Here is a 19,552-nt window from a genome sequence, read left to right on the forward strand (position 1 = left end):
TCTTAAGTTTTGATTGGTGGGGTTCAAGTGCTATATGACCAATCTATGGAGTGAGGTAGAAGCAGCATCGGACTGAAGTTCCTTGCGCCCACCAGATGAAATGATTGGGGCCCACCATCCATGCATACAGGTCCTTAATGGCCTTGTTTTATTAGGGGTCCATTATTGTCCGAACTTTGGCCCACTGGAGGATCCTCTAGAACTCTGATGGACCAGTCCAACCCTTAGTATAAGAAATAATGTGGCAGTTCGTTACCTCTTTAATATACTATTTTGCCATTTACAGTGTAACAGCATAGCAATGAATGTACAATAGTCATCTGTACTCTATTCCTCCATCCTCTCTAACTTTTTAGGTATGTGCCTTTGTGAAACCTGTAGGAAATTTGTGTTGTCCTGGGTCACTACACTACTGTTGTCACGACCGCTCAGTTGGGTCATAAGGAGGAGGTAAGTATTTACAATTAGTCATATAGACTACTATTTGCCTTTTTTTTTTTACATATGTCTTTAGATGATACTTGTAAAACATAACTTTTAATATCAATTGTTGTAATCCCTATCTGACCATTGAATAAACTATATTAAAAATATCAGTTGTGTCGCTTCTTTGATTATCGGAGTAAATTGACAGCACTGCTAGTGGCACAGTGCTATTATATCAGTGGTGAGAAGCTGGTAGCTGCGCGCTAGGACCAGACTCATCTCATGGAACACTGTCCCTGCCTACCACCTAATGCTTTCTATTTGGTGCTTGTACCTGAAAGAAGCATCACTACTGCGCTAGAACGCCCTCAAACACTGCCCCTGACATGTTTGGCCAGCTTCTCTGGCGTCTTCAGGGGATCGGGCAGTGACTCGCTGCCCGATCCCCTGAAGACGCCAGAGATGCTGGCAAAAATTGTAGCATAGTAGTGAAGCTTCTATCAGGTACAAGCACCAAATAGAAAGCATTAGGTGGTAGGCAGGGACAGTGTTCCATGAGATGAGTCTGGTCCTAGCGCGCAGCTACCAGCTTCTCACCACTGATATAATAGCACTGTGCCACAAACAGTGCTGTCAATTTACTCCAATAATCAAAGAAGCAACACAACTGATATTTTTTATATAGTTTATTCAATGGTCAGATAGGGATTACAACAATTGGTATTAAAAGTTAAGTTTTACAAGTATCATCTAAAGACATATATAAAAACAAGGCAAATAGTAGTCTATATGACTAATTGTAAATACTTACCTTAAAGTGCCTTAACATACAGTATGCCTGGGTCTATGCCATGTAGTACAAGTTACATAAGGAGGAGGTGACTTGACAGTCACACTTCTGAGAAGTCAATCCATCTGGCTTCTTGTGTTCACAAGAGGACATCTGCACGGATGTAAGGGCATTCAGTTTGAAGACCACTGTAAATTATTTTGTAAAGAAATAATGTGCAAGCAACTCATACAGAACAAAACACAAACTCAACTCACAAATAGTTAATTTATACTAATCCTAAAGACCTAATCAGGTGGAAGCACAGTTGGTATATTTATAGATAGTAAGTTTTCCATAGTTATACACTTAGAAGTACTTGCTTCAAGATTTCCACATCGATACATTACTTTTAAGTACTTATCTCAATTAGCCAAGACTACCGCCTACACACACGTTATATGAATCAGTATTATGCATGTGTTATAGAAAGTGGATAAAACATATTTCAGTGTTTTCTATTTTTACACGCAGTGAAGGAGTAATTTTTACTTTTGAGTTTTGAGTGAGGAAAAACATGCCTGCTGCCAAGAAATTAATTTGTTGCTTGCAAAACTCAGTCTTGGGTAAAAGCTCAGGTATCCTAAGAAATTCATGCATTTTAAAAGAAATTGGCAATTCTGGATAATCTTTTCTTGGAACACTGCCATGTGCTGTTCCTCTGTTATTCTTCCTATAAATCTATGAACAATGCTATGTTCTTGCTTGGTTAGGTATATCTACTAAGACAATTAAGCTACTTTCACACTGGCGTTTTGGCTTTCCGTTTGTGAGATCCGTCTAGGGCTCTCACAAGCGGTCCAAAACGGATCACTTTTGCCCTAATGCATTCTGAAGGGAAAAGGATCCGCTCAGAATGCATCAGTTTGCCTCCGTTCCGTCTCCATTCCGCTTTGGAGGCGGACACCAAAACGCTGCTTGCAGCGTTTTGGTGTCCGCCTGACGAAACTGAGCCAAACGGATCTGTTCTGACACACAATGTAAGTCAAAGGGGAAGGATCCGTTTTCTATGATACAATAGAAAACGGATTCGTCCTCCATTGACTTTCAGTGGTGCTCAAGACAGATCCGTCTTGGCTATGTTAAAGATAATACAAACGGATCCGTTCTGAATGGATGCAGACGGTTGTATTATCCATGAGGGTTCCGCACCAAACACGAGTGTAAAAGTAGCCTTATTCAGTAAAACTGTAGATCTTGCAGTGGCACATATAGATGCAGGTGGCATAGTAATGCTGAGTGGTTAATCATCACTGCTATACAAAAACTAAAGGCAGTGCTGGAGTGATCAAACTCAGATGTAGCAGAGCCAGGTGACCTTTATAGCAGAACTGGATGCCTATTGTAGCAGAGCTGAAGGTCCAATGTAGCAGAGCTGAAGGCCGGATGTGCGGGGACACAGGATACAACCTGCATAATCAGGTAGCGTTGAATAACCTGGCTGGATGATGTCATCATTACTGCGGCAACCCGACACGCAGGGAGAGAGACAGAAAAAGCTGGAGGAGGGGAGCAAGGCAGCACACAATGCTGGATCCTTCACAACTGAGAAATAGTATCCCTTTTAGAGCCTCTCCCAGAAGATTATGACAAAGAAGAGCGAGGATATTTTGCATAATATATCTCTCTTCTGGGCCATATTTCTTTTAGACAATCAAGTAGAACAGTTTCTTATGAATCTTCTTACAATCCATAATTCGGTTGATTTAAAGGGGTTCTCTCACTTCCGCAAGTGGCATTTATTATGTATAGAACGTTAATACCAGGCACTTACTAATGTATTGTGATTGTCCATATTGTTTATTTTGCTGGCTGGAGTCATTTTTCCATCACATTATACACTGCTCATTTCCATGGTTACGACCACCCAGCAATCCATCAGTGGTGGTCATGCTTGCACACTATAATAAAGTGCTGTAGTGTGCAAGCATGGCCACCGCTGCTGGATTGCAGGATGGTCGTAACTATGGATATGAGCAGTGTATATTGCGATTTAAAAATGCCTCAATCCAGCAAAGGAAGGAATATGGATAATCACAATACATTAGTAAGTGCCTTGTATTAACTTTCTCTACATGATAAATGCTATTTCCTTAAGAGAGACAACTCCTTTAATAATCTGATCTGGAGTCCTGGATGGAGACAAGAGACCTCTCAACCTATGTGGAGAATTTGTTGAGGGCCAGAGGGCAGAGGACAGAGACATGAAAACTGTTAGGAATCTTGAAAGTAGAAGATAACTTAAAATGGAAGGTGGCTGAATTCATTTGACAAGCTCTTGGAAGAGACCAGTGAATCATAGAGAAAGTTTCTTTCAGGCATCTTTGAGGTGATTGTATCTTCTAGATATGTGGAATAGGATGCATATGTTTAGGCTGTTCTCAGCCTTGGCTGCTGTTATTGACAGCTTTAGCTTGAACTTCAGTTGAGATATCTCAGATGAGACCTTCTACACAAGCTGAGAGCTGGCACTGGGTAGATGCAGACATGGATCTTTTCCAAAGATTGGATCAAATTTTTCAGTGGTGGGCACTAGAAAAAATATTAAGATATTGTTCCATAGATTGATTCATTCTCTCAGTCTGATCATTCTGATAAGCAAAAGAATCCAGGGAAATCTTCAGCACTTTGCACAGAGCCCACTAGAATTTAGAGACAAATTGAACCTCTCAATCAGAAACAATGTGGGAAGGTAGGTCGTGAGAATGAAAAAGCTCTTTGAAAGAGTGTGAATTATGGTGCAGATAGCAGGCCAGATAAAGGAACAAAGCACACCATCTTGGAGAAACAATGCGCCACAACCTTGAAGTGAATGGGCCTGAGCACTATGCCAAGCACAGCCACTATACAATGTACGGCGCTGTGCTAGGTAAGCTGCGAGAAGGCCACGGCACCCCCACCGTTCAGATACTGATGACCTATCCTGAGAATAGGTCATCAGTATCAAAATCCTCAAAAACCCTTTAACTAACCCTTCTGGATATGGTCATCATCAGAGTGATCGAAGTTGCTGCAACAACCTAGGAGAAAAGATAGAGCAGGCCAAGGATGGGCACGAGGTAGCGCACCATGCTGGATTCGGTACTGGTTTTTAACAAACAATTAAACAACAATTTCATTACCCTTGGCAATAGGGTGTGCCCTCAAAATCTGTGTGAGAACACATCTCATAGCCAAGGGGAACCATAATGCCCAGTACAAAGCAGAGTTCTTACAAACAATTCTCCAGAATTATTATTTTATAGGGAATAAAAGTATTTGATAAAACAGATTCTGAGGTACGGTAATTTTTAAGCACCCCTTAATATTTCCAGTATGCTGTCTGTAACCATGGCAACACTTGAAAAAAGAAATACTAAAACCTTGAAATTCTGTACACTAGTCATGTAAAGCCATTTACTATTATTCATTTTACAATCCTGTTGATTTCAATGAACTGGGAAGATACCCTGCTATGGCATAGGAGAATGAAGCTCAGTAAGGCTCTGAAGCTACTGCTTACATTCTTTGGGGGTTCCATTTTAGAGACCGCCATCAGCTTCTGTGTCATGTAAATATGCCATTTTGCTGCTCGCACAGCATTGTGTGATGGGGGTGGAATGGTGTCTTCAGTTGAATAGGTTTTTTCCATTGTGTATCACTCAGCTGTGGACGGACACATGAAGGTTATTTTCCTTGCTTCTGAAGGATCTGCTATCAGCTACACCAGTCTTTTTCAGTTTATATTCTGTGTTTTTTGTTCTATCCTTTGTATGAGTGAAGCTTGTTCCTGCCATGGTTAGAAAGATGAATGACAGGACATCAGTTCTGTGACAAGTCAACAAAGCGAAACCTTACTCTGAATATAGGCAGTCTGGACTGAAATGTCACTGCCAGTTTCTCACTCTCATTTGCATTAAATGGATTGTCTGAGATAATAAAAAATCTTGGACAAGCCTTACAGGTGCTTAAAATAAAAGTCATGTTATAGTCACCCCTTTTTTCAGCACAGTTCTCTGCAGCTTCGGTCCAGTCCTTCTGCTGCTGCTTATTTACAAACTGCATTGGGGATGTACCAGTATATGGCACATGACAGCTGCCACCAATCACTGTCCTCAGTGGTCTACTGCTGAGGACAGTGTTTTGCTGCAGCGGTCACATGATGTACATCTGTGTATTACTGTGCGTCTCACTGACACTGCGACATGCATAGTGATGCATAGGTATACAACATTTGACCGCTGCAGCCAATCACTGTCCTCAGCATTAAACTATTGAGGACAGTGATTGGCTGCAGAGGTCACATGCTATATACCGGTTATAACATAATGTGAATTCAAAAGATTTGAGAATTAATAAAATTACACAGGCTAAGTGAATACATATATTTACTAAGTGTGATTAAATATGCAATAGCACAAACAAATCACACACTGAATAATAAAAAGTAAATAAACATCACTAGCCTAAATATACAACAGGCAATATGGGGGGTGAGACTCCTTCTGTCATACTATAGCACATGGCTATCTACCATGTTATAACACATGACTGATAGGGCAAATTAATATTTACATCCTACCTAGGATGAAGTCTTCAATGGAGTCTCTTGAATGAATGTGAATGTGTGCTACAGATTTTAAACTTTTAGTCCCTCCTCCAGTGTGCAGCACGCATGTCTCTGAGATCACTCAGTAATGTGGTCTTATCAGCACAATGGGGGATGGATACTAGATTACAAAGCACATCTTCAAGCAGAATGGTAATAATAAAAGGGAACAGAATGAAAGGGACAGAACCAATCTGGCATTGATTATAAATTGACTAACCAAAGAAAAAAAAATCTTCTTTAAGTAGAAGCCGACATATGTTTAGCCTTTTCTTAACCCTTGCTATATTCTGTTAGCAGTTTCTCAAATCCAGTGCTCCCTGATGTATGCTTGCTCTGTAGGGTGCTTCAAAAGGCAGATTTTAATGCATTCCCTAGAAATTTCTCATCACTTCTGAAAAGTACATTATCATGACATATAACTGCGACACATAACTTCCGAAATCCAACTGACACTGAATAATAAAGTAAAACCATTCCAAAAAATACCAGGAAATGTAAATTGTGAGGAAAGGCATAAATCCCCCCCGGTATGCAAATCTTTGCATGTGATGAACATTTTATGTCCCTGACGTCACCTCCATGTGAGCACTGCGACACCATAAAACCGTAGCTTTCACATTGATCAGCATTTATTACATAATATTTCCTTTTTGCAGTTTCTAATATAATTTGTAAATCTCACAGGAATTATGGATTGGATCTGGCTAATTGAAGTTATTTTTATAGTCTCCCCTTAATGAATTAGATTATTCCGCTTAGTTCCATGTCAATTAAGGGCTGTTTCTGTATTGAGTGACATATTTGCATTTACAGTGCTATTTTAATAGGGGAAGTGATTATATTAAAATTATTTATATATACTTTGGTTTTAACCTGCCAGTGTTCATCCTGAGCCTTCTGGTTCATAAACAGAATGACAAAGATTCTCCGAAGACTAGCACAGGAACAGAAAAGAAACGTAACTGACTAACTATGCAGATTAAGATAACCTTTTTGGAAAGACTTCTCATTTGTAGAAAGTGAGCATCTTCTCCACCCATAACTTGGGTGACATGGGTAATCTAGAAAATATAGAGGGCAACTGGACAATGTTAAAAAAAAAAAAAAAAAATTCAAAATGTCGGAGTTCCAGTGCTGCAGCCCATTTCTGGTCCCCACCGAACCGGAAGTGATGATGTGGTACAAACACATGAATGCTACTGGCCAATCAGTGATGACGTGTGCATAAATGTTACATGACTGCTGAGCATCAGGTGACAACCAAAGGGGCATGAGAGCTGGTCTTAAGTTCAGCGGTCCCCCGTGCATCACATTATGTTGGTTTACAGTCATACAGTGTAAAAATAACCATAACACACAGTGCCAAATTCTCACATCATAGTGCCATATATTGGCCAAATAACACTTCATAGAGTTGGCTAGAAAACAGCCCTGAACAGTGCTACAACCATCATACACTGCCCAAATATTAGAAGTAGCAGTGCCACGCAATGTAAATATCTACATTTTTGAAATTTATTTTATACACTTTTATATACTCCATACAGTGCACAAATATTACTACCTGTGCCACTGTCGAGATCACACTCCCTGACAGGCTGGCCCTGACAGACATTTTAATGGCTGCCATTACTGGTTTTCTTATGGTCGCCTGCTAATATCCAGAGTCACTGCTGTGTGAAGCATGGACAGCAGCTAGACGGGTCTGGAAGTGACTCAGTAAGGTCCTGGTAGGTATCACAGGTATCTGGAGCCATGATTGCAGTGCATCCCACAGCTGCTGGAGGGTGCGTGGGGGAGGATCTATAGGGCGAACATGACGATCGAGGTGGTCGCACAGATGCTCAATTGGGTCTGGGGAATTAGTGGGCCAAGGACTTTGGTTATGCTCTTTTAATCAATGTTGGAGATTTCTAGCTGTGTGACATGTTGCATTGTCTTGCTGGAGGATCACATCCACCCTAGGGAAGACATGCACGTATGGGTGAATGTGATCTGCAAGGATGGAGTCATATCCAAATCAGTTGAGAGTGCCTTCCACATGGATGAGTGAGTCCTTAGAATGCCATGAAAACATTCCCCAGACCATAACGCTGCCATCACCAGCTTGTGTCCTTCCAGCAATGGTTGCAAGGTGTTTGTTCTCTGATCCTTTTCACCTGACACATCGTCTATCCATTTAATGAAGCAGAAAACGTGCCCAATCTGAGAAGGTAACCCTTTGTCAATCAATCAAGGTCTAATTCCGATACTGCTGCTGAAATTGAACTTTTTGCTGCCGATGCAACATTAACAGAGGTGCAGTGCCCGTCCATCTACTTTAATGCCCCATACTGTTGTTTTAGACTCTTCAGTAATAAGCTGGACTGGGCAGATAACGTGGACGCACTATACAGGAAGGGCCACAGCAGGCTTTACCTGCTTAGGAGGCTGAGAGCTTTTGGAGTGCAAAGGACAGTTCTTAGGGCTTTTTTTCAACTCTGTGGTTGCATTAGTCATCTTCCTCGGAGTAGCCTGCTGGGGTAGCAGCATCTTAACCAGGGAGAGGAAGGGACTTGACAAACTGATTAGAAGGGCCAGCTCCGTCCTGGGAAGCCCCCTAGGACCAGTGCAGATGGGAGGTGATAGAAGGATACTATCCATGTTGATCTCCATGCTGGAGAACTCTCATCCCATGCATGAGACGGTGATAGCATTGAGCAGTACCGTCAGTGACCGACAACTTCATCCCAAGTGTAAGAAGGAGCGCTATAGGAAGGCTGTACAACCAACACCAACCCAAGCGGAAATAGACTGCACTCATCATCTATGGGTTCCTGTGGATATAATTCCATCCAGAGACTGAATTCTTTGAGCTATAATATCTATATCCCTTATTTTTTTACATTTTTTTATCTGTACCCTGTCGTGTAAAGCCTTTATTTTGGAGTTTTTGTTTTCTCTCTGGTGATGTAACACTGTGAATTAGCCCGGTGGGACTATTAAAGGATTATTTTATCTTATCTTAGCCCCCTGGTTCATTTTGGCAGTGAGCTGCTCCACTGTAGAGCGTCGGTCTGCCTTCACACACCTTTGTAGCTGACGTTCACTTCTCACATCAATGGCAGTGGTGCGCCGCAGTTTCCACGTTGCTTATTCACAATGATACTATTCGTCCACTCACGTTACACTTTCACTACAGCAGCGCATGAACAGTTCCCAAACGACACAGTGTTGGCCTGAAAGCCAATAATTATCTCTTTTCGCAACACTGATAAATCACCCCTTTCACCCATGAAAACAACAAGGCATATGTGTACAGACAGCTTACCACGCACCTTATATACCCACCAAGTCAGCTCACCACACGGGACTCCCTTTATGTGACTAGACTGTGTAGGGTCTCTACCTAAGGAATAATCCAAGGTGACCTGGCTATAGCTGAACCAAATATTAAAGGAAACGACATCTGGAGACATTTCCAGCCAAGTATTTTTTATGTTCTGGAAAATGATCTTAAAAAGTCATCTGTTGCAACAGTGATTACATATGAATTCCCAGTAAGCAAGATCCATGAGGCATGAATCCCATTCCACATGTGGGAGCCTTACTGTCTATGGGCAGGTTTATTCAGGATCACAGCGGATGTTTTACTATTCCACAGCTTATGTAAATTGATAGTAATGGTGAGGCAGAGGATCAGCCATCTTACTGTATACCTCTAAACAAGTGCTTTTAGCTATGAATAGTAAGTACTGCTGTCCGCCGGCAGACATGTTAATAATCATGCATCAATATAAAAAGATCTTTACATCTACATATACTGTAAGAGATCCATAAGCACAAGAATTTTAGCTCAAATAGCTTAGTGATATCTGTAGTCGTCTTAAATGGGACTCATAATGTAAATACATATTATTTTTAATGTCTTGACAAGTTTTGCATATAAGGTGTTGTACACTTAAAGAGAGTCTTTCACCTAAACTGACCATTATAGAACACTAACACCATTATCAGCATTATAGTCCCCATATTGGAATGCTACTTACCGTGTAGCTGTCCGTCGCTTATTTTAACTAAAAAACACTTTAATTCAATATGTTAATGAGGTTCTGAAGGTGCCCAGGGGTGGCTTTCATGCGGCCGGTGCCCAGGCCCCTCGTCGCTTTTCATATAAAAACCCATCCCCTTTCACCTCTCTTGCCCGCCCTAGGTTCTTCAGAAATCTAGCTCCAGCGTTGTTCAAAAGATTTGCCGCGCCTGCGCACTTCATTCCCTATAATGGGCCGGGGCACTAGGCCTGCTAGATGTACGGGCGGGCACATGCGCATTAAACGATGCTGTGTTTTGGACCACGACTGATCTGATATTAGTGACGTATCCTGAGGAGAGGTCATCAATACGTACTGGAAATCCCTTTAAACAGCTTCCTAAAATATCTGGTTAAAATCTGAGACTGAGATGAGGGGTAGCATGGGTGAGCTTTTCTCCACACTGTGCTGTTCTTTAATATCTGACAGTATTATTGCTATTAACAGAGGGGTTGCAGGACAACCAGTCTATCTCAGACGGCACCGGCATTAAATTCATACAGATTTGTTAAGTGGATCCCTATGCACAAATTCTAATTTTCAGGTCTGCATTACTTACATATGACAGCTGATATACATACTATTATTGTCTTATGTGTACTGTAGAAACACAACTGTGATATACAGCAGTGGGTAGAAATGTGTAGACTAACATTATCTGTATATTCTGGGTCATTTCCATTTGGAACAAACACGGATCTCTCATATGCTCGTGTGCATGACTCCATTTTATTACCAATGATTATAAGCCTGGGTGTCCATAATCAGGTATTTTGATGCAGTTTTTGTAGTCAAAGCTAGGAATGGATCATAAATGGAGGACAAGTATAAAGATAGGCTGAGTCCTAGCTGTGGCTTGAAAAAGTGCATAAAAAAACCTAAATATGGAAGCCTAGCCTTGGGGTGAGTTCAGCTGTTGTAGATTTGTTGTGGATTTAAAGAGTGGGTTCTGCACCCACCAAAAAAATAACAATGTACAGTGTGATACAACGGGTTAGAGTTTTGAAAAGCCTATGTTGTGTAGCAGAACTAAAAATGATTGTGGAACATTGCTTTTTAATATGGTAGTATGTCACTTTGTTTGTGGAATTGCTATGGATTTCATACTTTGCACTGCAAGGAGTTATCTCTTTGAAAATGGCTCACCATAAGTCAATGTCCAGATGTTTATCAAGCCTTGGAACATGAGTAGGGAAAATAGCCAAGTCGTACATCCATCCATAGACAGCTTTTTGGGGTACTTGACCCTCAAATGTACAAAGTAGGATATTGGCTGGATGAGTGAGATGATAGTATATATCCTACTCCATACTGCTGAGGGGCAAGTACCCTTCTACGGATAAATGTATGACTTGGCTATTTTCAGGAATTAAATAGTAGCTTAGCGGCTCAACCCAGACACCAAAAATGGACAGGTGGATACCCCTCGGCACCCCCAATACCGTGGCAAAAGTTAATAAATAAATATATGAGTGGAGGGCACTCTACACTGCGTGCAGAATTATTAGTCAAATGAGTATTTTGACCACATCATCCTCTTTATGCATGTTGTCTTACTCCAAGCTGTATAGGCTCGAAAGCCTACTACCAATTAAGCATATTAGGTGATGTGCATCTCTGTAATGAGAAGGGGTGTGGTCTAATGACATCAACACCCTATATTAGGTGTGCATAATTATTAGGCAACTTCCTTTCCTTTGGCAAAATGGGTCAAAAGAAGGACTTGACAGGCTCAGAAAAGTCAAAAATAGTGAGATATCTTGCAGAGGGATGCAGCACTCTTAAAATTGCAAAGCTTCTGAAGCGTGATCATCGAACAATCAAGCGTTTCATTCAAAATAGTCAACAGGGTCGCAAGAAGCGTGTGGAAAAACCAAGGCGCAAAATAACTGCCCATGAACTGAGAAAAGTCAAGCGTGCAGCTGCCAAGATGCCACTTGCCACCAGTTTGGCCATATTTCAGAGCTGCAACATCACTGGAGTGCCCAAAAGCACAAGGTGTGCAATACTCAGAGACATGGCCAAGGTAAGAAAGGCTGAAAGGCGACCACCACTGAACAAGACACACAAGCTGAAACGTCAAGACTGGGCCAAGAAATATCTCAAGACTGATTTTTCTAAGGTTTTATGGACTGATGAAATGAGAGTGAGTCTTGATGGGCCAGATGGATGGGCCCGTGGCTGGATTGGTAAAGGGCAGAGAGCTCCAGTCCGACTCAGACGCCAGCAAGGTGAAGGTGGAGTACTGGTTTGGGCTGGTATCATCAAAGATGAGCTTGTGGGGCCTTTTCGGGTTGAGGATGGAGTCAAGCTCAACTCCCAGTCCTACTGCCAGTTTCTGGAAGACACCTTCTTCAAGCAGTGGTACAGGAAGAAGTCTGCATCCTTCAAGAAAAACATGATTTTCATGCAGGACAATGCTCCATCACACGCGTCCAAGTACTCCACAGCGTGGCTGGCAAGAAAGGGTATAAAAGAAGAAAATCTAATGACATGGCCTCCTTGTTCACCTGATCTGAACCCCATTGAGAACCTGTGGTCCATCATCAAATGTGAGATTTACAAGGAGGGAAAACAGTACACCTCTCTGAACAGTGTCTGGGAGGCTGTGGTTGCTGCTGCACGCAATGTTGATGGTGAACAGATCAAAACACTGACAGAATCCATGGATGGCAGGCTTTTGAGTGTCCTTGCAAAGAAAGGTGGCTATATTGGTCACTGATTTGTTTTTGTTTTGTTTTTGAATGTCAGAAATGTATATTTGTGAATGCTGAGATGTTATATTGGTTTCACTGGTAAAAATAAATAATTGAAATGGGTATATATTTGTTTTTTGTTAAGTTGCCTAATAATTATGCACAGTAATAGTCACCTGCACACACAGATATCCCCCTAAAATAGCTAAAACGTTTTTTGGGTTCATTGAGAACATGGTTGTTGTTCAATAATAAAATTAATCCTCAAAAATACAACTTGCCTAATAATTCTGCACTCCCTGTATATCTAGCAATACATAGACTACCACAATTGCTTGAATAGCAAATTTTCTTTATTTATTACACATGATTAGAAAGAATAAAAAGGTCATAAAAGATAATAAAATATATTTTTTTAAAAAGTAGGATAAAACAAGTGATCTTGGGCAGTATATCGATATATATATCGGTGGTATTATATTCTAATATGGCATTGCATACTGATGGTGTTGTATAATATAGTAGATATTCCCTTATTTAGGGTACACTTCTCTGATATATCCACATATATTTTATATGACCAATGCCCTTTATTGTCCCTCTTAAAATCAGAAATCACTATGGATGGGGTGTAGTCTTCCAGTACATCCGTTCGGCTGGATATTGAGAAGAATCGCTACTTTTAGCGGTATATCAAGCAAACACTTATAGTGTATGAGTGTTCGATATCAGAGCCAATTGCTCTACCACAAGTCTGTAAACTGGGAGCCTTCATCGGGCTGTTCTCGGAACTGCCTGCTCCCGGTGACCGCGTGTGTTTCAGAGCGGCTCGTGGCGCAGGCACAGGTAAGGACTTACCTCTGCATCGCCGGACTTGGGAATAAAGATGGCAGATCGCATGTGTTCGTCTGTGAACACTGCGAACTGGCCATCACTGATTGTAAACAACAAACAAAGGCTAAAAAGCCAAAATTTGGGTTTCTCTCATCTTCTGCAACATCAAAAAAATCACATGGGTAATTTTCTTACATCCAGTATAATTCATGAGTATGAGTGTATTACAAAAAACATGACTTTTAGGACAGCTGTTGAAATAGGGACGGTGGCCTAGCGGGGACGGGAGATCGGAGTGCGGATAAATAGCCACACGCCGATGTCCCGTCCCAGATAGACCTCCGCCCCAATATTTTATAAAAATCCAAACAATTCCATTTCAGCGTTTAAACCCCTTGGAATTAAAGTATCAAAATCGAATATTCTTTTAGACTCTACTCTAGACTTATGAGCAATGTGATTCCCTCCCCTCCAATGCCTCTTGACCTTTCAAGCGCTATATATCTATAAGAGTGGAGGGATCACAATTATGATACTCTTTATAATGTCTAGACAGAGAGAGTAGTTCATATCCTTTTTTTATATTAGCCACATGTTCCGCTACTCTTTTTTTCAGGGTCATTTTAGTTCTCCCTACATATTGTTTCCGACACGGACATTGTAAGAGGTATATGACATCTGTAGAGTCACCTTCCTTAACGATCAAGCTGAATATGTTTTGTGTGGAATACACTTTAAATGTTCTTTTTGGGAAAGAGGTGATCCTACAATTTGAGCACCGTCCACATGTGTGGAATCCTTTGAGTGTCAACCAATTCTGTCTAGTGGTAGTTCTCTCATTCCTAACCGATGGAGATACTTTCAGACCCAGATTAGGGACCTTGGTATATGTAATTTGAGGGGTATTTGTCAGTTCAGGTCCAATGATTTTATCATTAAGTAGGTGGTGCCAATACTTCTTAATAATCCTCTCTACTATTCTATATTGTGTGTGAAATGGCAGAATTATCCTAAGGGTCTCATCCGATTTATTTTCCTGCTTAGGGATAAAAAAAAATCCCTCCTATTCATGCCACTAACCTTATTTAGTGAGTCGTCGAGTAGATGTATAGGATAATCCTTATCTAGGAATTGTTGTTTAAGGTCCTTTGCTTCCTTCTCAAATTGTTGTTCGTCTGTGCAGCTGCGCTTAAGTCTTCTAAATTGACTTGTAGGGATATTTATCAACCATCTAGGAAGATGGCAGCTAGAAAAACAGATAAAACTGTTCTTCATTACTGGCTTGAGATGAGTACTACACATAAGTCTCTGGTTATCTACCCTGATATTTAAATCCAGAAACTGTACATTTGTTTTTCTTATAAGAAGTGAATTTAATGTTCCTATCGTTATTATTTATGTCCTCTAAGAAGATGTTCAAGGATTCTATTGTGTCTTGCCAGCCGTAGTGTGCCCAGGGGAGTGGGGGGGGGGGGGGGGGGCAATCCGGTACGGGTGTCGGCTCTCAGCGTTCATTGCAAGAGCACAGGGAGCTGTGGTCCTGTCACTCAGCTCCCTGCGCTCTGTCTCTCCCGCACTGAATGGTGAAGCAGGAAGACTTCTCCTCGCTCCACTATTCAGACTGCAGGCACAGATCATGCTGCCGGCATGTGTGGGCGGAGCCTGAAGCATGGAAATCTGCTTAAGCTCCGCCCACACAGTGCTGCAGAGCGATCTGTGTCTGTAGGGGAGAGAGTACTGTGATCTTCAAGAACGGGTGAGTAGGTACTGTGTTTTTTATTTATTTAACAGAAGGTATTTCTACCATGGAGGGGCACAGAGGGCAAAATTACTACAAAGGGGTCACAGAGGGCATTACTACTACAAAGGGGGCACAGAGGGCATTATTACTACTACAAAGGGGGCACAGAGGGCATTATTACTATAACAAAGGGGGCACAGAGGGCATTACTACTACAAAGGGGGCACAGAGGGCAATACTACTACAAAGCTGGCACAATGGGCATTACTACTATGGACGGGGCACAATGGGCAATACTACTATAAATGGGATACAGAGGGCAATACTACTACAAAGCTGGCACAATGGGCATTACTACTGTGAAGGAGGCACAGTGGGCATTATTACTATGAAGGGGGCACAATGGGCATTACTACTAAGGGGCACAATGTACATTACTACTATGAGGGTGCACAATGGGCATTACTACTATGAAGGGAGCACAGATGGCATTACTACTGTGAAGGGGGCACAGAGAGCATTACTCTTGTAAGTGGGTGGGCAAAACTGTTATGGGGCACTGATTGGGCATTATTAGTATGAAGGAGCACAGAGGGCATTATTGCTGTTAGGGAGGGCACAGTGAGGGCATAACTACTCTGAAGGGGCACAAGAGGGCATTAAAACTGTGAAGGGGCACAGATAGGGCATTACTACTTTGAAATGGGCACAGAGAGGGCATAACTATTGTGAGGAAGGCACAAAGAGGGCATTACAACTGTGAAGAGGGCACAATGAAGGGATAAGTACTTTAAATGGGCACAATGTGGGCATAATTACTGTGAAAGTTGTACAGTGAAGGCATAACTACCTTGAAGGGGCACAATATGGGCATAACTACCATGAGAGGGCACATATCTGGATAAAACTACTGTGAAGGTTGTACAATGAGGGCAATACTACTGTAAGGGGGTCCAATTTTTTAAAAGTATTGGTGGGGGTGCCAGAGAAAGGACCCGCCTCGGGTGCCAAACACCCTAGGCCCACCACTGCTTGCCAGATAAATATGATGTCATCTATGTAACGATGCCATAGCACCAGACCTTCCCCCAGCCTAGACTGAATGGTATCCGCCTCCCATTGTGTCATTAAAAAATTGGCATAGCTGGGGGCGAATCTGGTGCCCCTTTTTGTTGAACATAATACTCCCTGTCAAAAACAAAATAGTTATGGGTCAGTATGTATCTCACTCCATCAATCAAGAAGGAGATCTGATCCTCTTTTAATGAGCTGTTTGTAGTAGGTTGTTTATAGAGGGCTTCCAGACCTAATAAGTGGTCTATTATTGTGTATAGTGAGCTTACATGCAATTTGATTCAAATTATGATTGATAGACATATGAAAATAATAGATGAGGTTTTGGAACGAATAGTGGCACTGAGGAAAACAATAGATCAATTTCTAGATACTGAACAAGTTCATAAATGGCAGGAGAAAATCTGTAAAAATTTAGATATATTGGCGAAAGAGATTATTAATAAAAAATCCAAGAAAATTAACAATTTCAGTCAAAATAAAATAAATAAGACTAATATACAGGAGGAAAACATTCCAATGGTAGAAGCATCACGGGATACATGCTATTCACATAAAAAGGGCCATTTCAATCAGTATAATGTACCCATTACGAATAGATATGAATCATTGTCTTCACCTCTTTTTTTAGATTATACTCCACCACATCACAGGACAAGATTGAGACAGACACGCTCACCAACTCCATCACGGAGGAACACGAGGAATTATGTACAGAAACACAAGTACAATTTGAGACAGCGTCAATCAAACTACCCGATCAGGGTCACTTCACAAAGGTACTGTCACAACCACCACTATCAATCCAACAGTCACAATACAAGGACACCTACCAAAACACAACAACATGGCAATGAAGGAAGATCCGGAGAGGGAGACACTCGAACAACAAAAAACAATCACAAACAACACAAACATTGTCAAGCATAGTTAATTTGAGTAAGACACAACTCACGGCCACGCACACAGCACTTTTATATAAGGGTCTTAAATATGCCCCTACCACCACTTTAGACAAATTCTCCACTTATATAGGAATAGAGAAATTTATTTGGAAAATATGCCTGAAGAAACATTTCATTAGAAAGCCAGTAACTAAGGAAAGTAGTACGAATCCTGATAAGTGTCAACATACGGATTTGAGGGCGAGATCACAGAAATATCCAAAACATGAGATAAGCCACGAGACAGCAACTTTCAAAATGAACGTAGAAAATGACTTAAGGAAAGTAAAGGGTCATGGGATAAAAAATGATCTCTCTAGGAAAGAGATAGAGGCCATACAACAATTACAAATAATTTAAGGGAGTCTGTCACCTCCATATGGCCATATACAGTGCTTACATGGCTCTGTAGCACACCTATACAGGATTGTAACGGTACCTTTGTTCTTTTGTTTAGACATGCACCAGCAGGAAAAACTAAGTTTAATTCATATGCAAATGAGCACTCGCAAGTGCCCAGGGGCGGCGTTCAGTGTGTAGGTGCCCAGGCTGCTCTGCCTTCTTTTCACTTTACTCCTCCCAGTCTCTGCCTTTGCCCGCCCTCCAAGTCTCTTGCCTCATCGATAGGTCCGGACTTGGAGGGCGGGCAAAGGAAGAGGCTGGGGAGGAGTAAAGTGAAAAGATGGCAAAGCAGCCTGGGCACCTACACACTGAACGCCGCCCCTGGGCACTTGTGAGTTCTCATTTGCATATCAATCCAATCAACGTTTACTGTCTCCGTCACGTGGGACGCCACGTGGAGGCTTGCGGACCACGTGGGATGCCGCGAAGGTCCTTGCAGCTCAACGAGCAAGTACGTTCTTCCAGACGATTCTGAGCAAAAAGCCCAGACACAGAATGGCATGACTTCCACAGCGTAGGGATTGGTAATGTACTGAATTCAATGTCATACTCTGTTTCAGTTCACAGGCTTGTGGTAGAGCAATTGGCTCTGATATCGAACACTCATACACTATAAGTGTTTGCTGGATATACCGCTAAAAGTAGCGATTCATCTCGATATTCAGGCGACGGATGTACTGGAGGACTATACCCCATCCATAGTGATTTCTGATTTTAAGAGGGACGATACAGGGCATTGGTCATATAAAATATGTGGATATATCAGAGAAGTATACACTAAATAGGGGACTATCTACTATATTATACAACACCATCAGTATACAATGCCGTATTAGGATATAATACCACCGATATATATCGATATAGCGGCCAAGATCATTTGTTTTATCCTACTTTTTACAATTTTTTTAATCTTTTATGATCTTTTTATTATTTCTAATTATGTGTAATAAATAAAGAGAATTTGTTATTCAAGCAATTGTGGTAGTCCATGTATTGCTAGATATAGAGTGCCCCCCGCTCTTATATCTTTATTTATTTTCAGCAATTACTTTACAAGGTTTTTTTAACCCCGTAACGCATAATCACATACATTATGCTTAAGAGGTTGTATGGAGCGGGCTGCCATGCTGAGCCCACTCTATAGGTGCTGGCTGTATAATACAGCGGGCACCCTGCTGCAATGCCTGAGATCGTCTATGACACTGATCCTGGTCATTTAACCCCTCAAATGCCGCAGTCAATACCTATATCAGCATCTGTGGAGCTAGGAGAGGGAGAGGCACAGATCGGCAGACAGTGTCTCAGAATCACATAGGCTAAAATAGTATTTTATTGCGGTGTATGGGTGTCACGTAGTGATGTGAGAAAGAACACCACACCAACAACAGGAGGGAAGGGAAAAGGAACTAGGCCTCAAAGCTAGGGAAAGGGAACCAGGCACCACCTATGGAAACCTTAATACTAGCCCTGACTCCTATCCGTATGAACAGACCTTGTGGGTAGGAATGTTCATACACTGGAACCTAAGACCCTGAAACCCTGAATTGCCCTGGAGTAGTGTCTGGGCTTGAGACGGCCTGTTCCTTCCAATCTGAAAGAACCAGCGTCTCCCTGAGGCATAGTAACAAAAGACAGAGGAGAAACAACAAAATATAAAAGGGAAGTAACACTTAACTTCTGAAGTAAATAGACAAGCAGAAACTCAAAAGAGGATCACACACCAGCACTTCCAATACCAAACTGAAGCTATCAACCGCATAGCATGATGGGTGAAGCCAGACTAAATAGAGGAGTTGGAATGACCACTAAGCTACACCTGAGACAGGAGGTGTGGTCATTACCAGCAACAACACTGAAAACAAGTGAAACTAAAGAGGCTGTCAGATCACATCACGTGCAGCCAGTGTCTTAGATCTTCTGACACCTGTCATGTTAGAGACTG

This window comes from Bufo bufo, chromosome 1 (assembly GCF_905171765.1).
Source record: "Bufo bufo chromosome 1, aBufBuf1.1, whole genome shotgun sequence".
Classification (NCBI taxonomy): Eukaryota; Metazoa; Chordata; class Amphibia; order Anura; family Bufonidae; genus Bufo; species Bufo bufo.